This window comes from Hemicordylus capensis, chromosome 4, assembly GCF_027244095.1.
Source record: "Hemicordylus capensis ecotype Gifberg chromosome 4, rHemCap1.1.pri, whole genome shotgun sequence".
NCBI classification, from domain to species: Eukaryota; Metazoa; Chordata; class Lepidosauria; order Squamata; family Cordylidae; genus Hemicordylus; species Hemicordylus capensis.
In genome coordinates, this window is record NC_069660.1 from 13404916 (window position 1) to 13410915 (window position 6000).

At 51.2% G+C, this 6000-nt stretch overlaps 1 protein-coding gene across 4 annotated transcripts in view; it reads right to left on the reverse strand.

Annotated features, from left to right (window-relative positions):
* SLCO4A1 (solute carrier organic anion transporter family member 4A1) overlaps positions 1–5736 on the reverse strand; it is an 87084-nt gene extending 81348 nt beyond the window's left edge. The window contains exons 1-2 of one of the 4 annotated variants that reach the window (XM_053248800.1): positions 5655–5694; positions 2659–2733 (exon numbers count right to left, since the gene is read on the reverse strand). The gene's annotated coding sequence lies outside the window, so the exon portion shown is untranslated. Of the gene's footprint in view, positions 1–2658; positions 2734–4123; positions 4275–5654 lie in introns of those variants that run through there. The other 3 variants (XM_053248803.1, XM_053248801.1, XM_053248804.1) reach the window with 3 other exon arrangements.
* Positions 5737–6000: the final 264 nt, after the last annotated feature.

A 6000-nucleotide genomic window follows, 5' to 3' on the forward strand; every position in this document is an offset into this window, starting at 1 on the left:
AAGCAGCTCAAGGTCAAGCCAGTTTGCCATCAAACTGGGTCGGCTCAAGGGTGAGCCCTTGAGCTGGACCGGGCCCAGTTCAGCTCAACCTCGAGCCAACCCCCCCCCAGCTCAGGACCGGTTTGGGGGTTCTAAAGTTAATTTTTAAAAAAACACTCACTGCTGGGTCCAGCGGTATCCAGGAGTGCTGCCATGGATGGGTCTCTGCCATTTTCCCCTCCTCCCACTGGCCTTCCCTCACGCTTCCAAGGGCAGTTTTGGCCCATTTGGGGGGCATTCCAGCCCTTTCTCTGGTGCCACTGGCCATTTTGGAGGCCGCCACGAATGTGCCTGTCCAGGTTATGACCCAGGAATCATAGATGCTCCCAATTTTGTGGTGGGATAACGTGGAAATGTAGGGCTTGCAATTGTGTCCAGTCCACATCAACCCCAGAGTAACTGGGGTTCAAGATCAAATTCTAGAACACTGATCTGGGGTGGATGTGGGCTGGACATGATTGCAAGCCCAATATTTCCAAGTTCTCGATTTACAGAATCTAGGGATCTGGTTTTCCCACCAGCCCAGATCATCATGAAAACGTGCCCTTACAGCAACTAAGTTATTAAAATATGGGAAAATAAGATTGTGACCAAGCTCAGCAAAAAACTCAGAAAAATCTGAGGGCTCAGACAACTCTCATTGTATGGTCCCCCACCACCACCACCACACACACATTTTTCCTGCATGGAAACTACCTGGAAAAATGGGGAAGGGGAAGCCTTCTCAATATGAATGTATCTCATTGTTCTACACTTTGATGGGTGTTGCATGTATTTTATTTTCTGGTTTGCATATCTTTATGTAATCTTGGTTCCCCCACCTGCACAGCAATAATTAAAGTAAATATAATATGCTGGAAGGAACCCACTCTTAGTCCTAATTGAAAAACAGGACCAAGGTTTAATTTGCCACCAGAGAAGTCTAGTGGTTCCATTAATTTGTTTTTTGTCTTTCTTCTTTTCCTCCTATCACTATCTATAGAACTCTCTACAGATTTACTCAGACGGAAGCCTAAATTCAATGAGACTCTCAAGGAAATGTGCATCAGACAACAGCTTTACTTTTTCTCTTATTTAAGAGAAGTCTCTTATTTATGCTTGTAATCCTATGTACACTTACTTAGGAGTAAACCTCATTAAAGACAATAGGACTTCCTTCTGTATAGAGTATATGCAGAGTATGGAGAGCTACAAGGCTGGGGCGGGGGGAACCCTAAACTAAGGGTGTGCATGAACAGTTTGTGCCAAACCGGTTCGTCTTCGGCCTGTTCATCAGTTCAATCATGAACTGAACTGGGGGTGGTTCAGTCTGTGATCGAACCGAACAAGGCTCATGCTGCTTGGGGCAGCCAGGTGAGTGGTGGCAAGTGGTGGCACCAGCAGCCGCACTGACCAGGTAAGCAGCTTATTTACCCCTGAACGGGGAAATGCTTGAAGCAGAAGGCTGCCGGTTTGAATCCCCGCTGGTACTATATTGGGCAGCAGCGATGTAGGAAGATGGTGAAAGGCATCATCTCACACTCTGTGGGAGGAGGCAATGGTAAACCCCTCCTGTATTCTACCAAAGAAAACCACAGGGCTCTGTGGGGGCCAGGAGTCGAAATCAACTTGACGGCACACTTTACCTTACCCCCTGTACTTGTAAAGGGGAATCCTCACCGTATTCCCTTTTACAAGTATATCCCCCAAACCGGTTCGGCCCAGTTCGATGGTTGAACTGGACCAGACCTGGTTTGGCAGGAGAGGGAACTGGACCGGGCCAGGACAGTTCAAATCCAGTTTGGATTTGAACCAAACTGTTTCCGTACACACCCCTACCCGAAACAATGGATAAAACACAGGGTTGCAGTGCATTAAGACCTTTGAAGGGGAGAATCAGCCAGAAAAGTGACTAAGTTAACCAGGAGCATAGCAAGGTTGTAAAGATGGGCCACGTGCCTTCTTTTTCTCCCACCCCCACCATGTATGTGATGCAGAAGAACTATATGGACATGGTGAAAAACAAAGCGTTCTCAGCATGGCCTTTCTCTCACTCCTATGCAAATAATATCACCCGATCAAGAGCCAACAGCTTGCCAATGAGTCAGGGAGGTGGGAGGGTAGAGTGAAGAGTGGATTGTCTCCAACCAGTGGGCCTGCCTCCCTCATGGGCCCAGGGACATCCACCCCACCCCACCCCACCCCCACTTCAATTATAGATACACTCATGGATTTAACCCTTTGCTCACACATCAGTTTCCCCTACAAATGCCCCTCTGTTCATTTTAATCCATTAGTTTAGGATGGGATCACCAACTTGGCTCCCTAGACGTTGCTGAGCTACAACTCCCATCATCCCCAGCCACAATGGCCAAAGGCTGAGGATGTTGGGAGTTGTAGTCCAGCACCTTCTGGGGACCCAAAGTTGGAAACTCCATTAAGCAATGGATTCAGTTTTACGGAAAGTGTCCTGCAGCCTCCTTGTACCAGCATTGGTCTCCCTACAGAGGCAGCCAGAGGCAGTGTTGTACAGTGAGCAGAGTGTTAAGGACTAGGACCAGGAAGAGACGGGTTCAAATCACCACTCAGCCATGAAACTCACTCAGGGCCAGTTACCATATCTCAGCCTAAAGTACTCACAGAGTAGTTGTAGGGATAACAGTGGTCAAAAGAGGAGAGAAGCAAGCCGGTTACTGGGAGCTCTGTGGAGGAAAACTGTGATATGAATAGAATTCAGAAAATATACACTGCATTGGAAAATTTGTACTACACAGGAGGCGGTATCTATTATGACCCCATATCTCTTAATGTTCCACTCACTATTTTCCAGGCCTAAATCTTATATTACCACATCTGAACCACTCATTATTTTTCCAGGCCAGTGATCAGAGGTCACCGATGGTTTGGTGCTTTCACAATGAGTGCCAGCAAAGCCCCCAGTAAGTCATCTTTGGCTCTCACTTGCTTCCTGGCGATTACTGAGAATAACTGGGGGAAACACACGTGTTTTTTTAGTAAGTTTTTTTGTTAGAACCTTCAGTCTAATTAAGGTTTCCATCTTGAATGGCTCACCAAATATGTAACCCTCTGCAGAGGTCAGGAGGTCTATGGTTTCAAGCCGAACACTTGAAATATTGAAATATGGTTTCAACTTGGAATATTGGCAAACTCATTCAGAGTTGCTACCAAAAGCCCTAACCAGCTCTTGGGCTAGCTCCACGACAACAGGCAGAAATTTAGCAAGTGGATTTTTTCTTTGCATTTGAACGTAATGAGGGCAAGGTTGTCTTCTACAGATTTGCAAGCTGAGTAGCACTTAAAGCAACTCTTTTCCGGAGAGTGAGCTGTTTTTGGACAACTCCCCTCAGCCACAGTGGTCAATGGTCAGGGATGATGGGAGTTGTAGGGATGATGGGAGTTGTGGGTCCCCCAGCTGCTGTTGGACTACAACTCCCATCATCCCTATTGGCCACGGTGGCTGAGGATGATGGGAGTTGTAGTCCCAAACCAGCCGAAGGGCAGGGGTTGTGCAGTCCTGCATCTGGCACAGCTGTTGCTGGAGTCTACCACTACAAACTGCAGGGATGATGGGAGTTGTAGTCCAGAATCTGGGGACTCAAGGTTGGGAACAGCTGCTTGAGATGAATTTTGTAGAAATCAGTGGCCTTATCAAGGCCAGCAGAGTCCATTCCCGACCGGCCCACTCCAAGCCCAAAGAAAGCCATCCCTGGCGGGACTCGGCGGGCAGCCTCCCGAGGCAAAACTGCAGGTGGGTGACCGACAATAACCCCAGGAGCAGCCGCCTCCCCCGCCGACGAACAGGCGGCAGTTCCCCCTCCCGCTCGCAGCGATTCAATTAAGCCATTAACCCCGGCTCCATCCCTCCCTTCAGCCGCCAACAGCACAAAGCTCCTCTGCCCAGCTGCGCCCAGCAGCGCCAAATCAGGCCGCCGCCGCCTCCTCCTTCTCCACGGAGCCTGCTGGCGATGCGTGTCCGCTCTTCGCACGTGGCTCTGCAGCCGCAGTGAATTCGGACGCTCAACGCTCCGCCCTCTCGCCCTCCGCCCCTCCGCGCAGAGGGGACCACCCCATCCTGGTTGCGCACCTGCCTACTCATCCTTGGCTTGTCCGTCCCAGAGCTGGCTGTCCGTTTTACAGAGCTCTGGGCGCGTTTCTCCCACTCCCACCGCCGATTTTTACAGCCAGCCCCCAAGCCGCGCGTTTGGGAAGTACTGGGATGTTCAAACCGATGCTCGCGTTTGCTCTGTCTTCAGAGACCTCATCATGGCCCCTCACCCCCGGAAAAGAATGAAACGCGATGCTTGGGGGCTTTCTTTCACTTCCTTCCCCAGAAAGGCAGGGATGAATCTGCAAAATGATTCTCAAGGGTAAACACCAGAAGTTGCTTGTAAGGTGACACCTCGGGCTCAGCCCTGGAAGGTCTGAAGTACCAATCTCGGGGTTCCGCAGCTTGGCTCCCCATATGATGTTAGACTACAGCGTGGCTGGGGATTATGGGCGTTGTACTACAACTCCCATCATCCCTCCCATCTGTGGACACAAGCCTGGGAACCTAACCCCTAGACTAGGTCTGCACAGCATCGGCCCTCCTGCAGACTACAACTCCCATCACCCCCAACTGTTGACCACTTTGGCTGGGGATGATGGGAGTTGTAGTCTAAAAAGAGCTGGAGGGCTGAAGTTGTGTAGCCCTGCCCTACAGAGCACTCCTGAGCATGTGCTGAGTACCCACTGCCGAGTAGCCACAAGGAACCCATATCTCTGCGATGAGCAGCCCTGCAGATCCTGGCAACGCTCAGCTATAGGGATCAAATCAATCAGCAGGTTGTTCTCTCTCCACAAATGTTAGCTGCACAAAGCTTGTCTTTCTCTCTTCCTTCCTTTCACAAAAGGCTGTTCAGCAAAGGGCTTCTCAGTCACACGCACATCATTTCCCCATTCATGCGTCCCCATTCACGATACGACTCAGCCAGACACCACATTTCCAGCCACAGAAGCGCCTTGGTTAATGCTGAATCATTTGAAGCCTGCTGGAGTCGGGCGTGCAGATGTGCGGCTCCCTCGCCCGACCCACCTCGCGTCCTCCCGGTCGCTCTGCACTTTGCCCGGCTTGCCCAGCAGCTCCAAGCTCTGCGACGGTCTCCGAGGCTCAGAAGACGACGACAAAGAACAGGCAGGGACTCTGCCCACATGCCATGCACCCTCTGTGTGTGCACACATGCTTACGGTCCTGTCTGTCTACAGCTGCACACCGAGCCTGTTTCTCGGTGTCTTTCCGCCTGCACACTCTCCCCACACAGTCTGGCAATCCTTTCCGTGCTGATCCCGGGTCCCCTCATGCACCTTGCTTCCTTTTCTCACATGAAAACGCATCGTCTAGAAGATGGGCGGGGGGGCGGGAGGAGAACGGGGTGGGGATGCCAGCAGCTTTGATCCTTTCAATTCTCTCAGCAAGACAGGTTGGTCAACACACAGCTCCCCTTTTCACCCCCAGTACTAACCATCACTTATATACAGTCGCAGAGCGCCGATTATCCATTGCAATATCCATTGCCTTTCATCCTTCACACCCCCATTGCCTTCTCCCCCCCACCCCGCCTGCACCCCACATGTACCTGTTTGTGTGGACTCTGGAGATGCTGCTTCTCTCTCCCTTAATCAGTTTCTCTTCTCTCTTTCTCTCCCCCCCGCCCCGCCCTCTCATTCAGTCTCTCGGTAAGCCCACCCACCTGGCATGACTGATGTTTTCACAAGCCAACCCAGGCGACTCTAAGGTGGTGGCCTTATCTCCGTTCAGCCAATAGCAGAGGAGCCGGCACACACCTTTGATTCTGAGATGTGACAGCTAGAAAGTGACAATGGGGATCTGAAAGCCCGCCTGAAGGGAGAGGCAGTTAAGAGGCTGGAGAGGAGAGCAGGGGGAGAGGAGGGGGCAGAAGAGGAGGGAGGGGAGATCGGAAA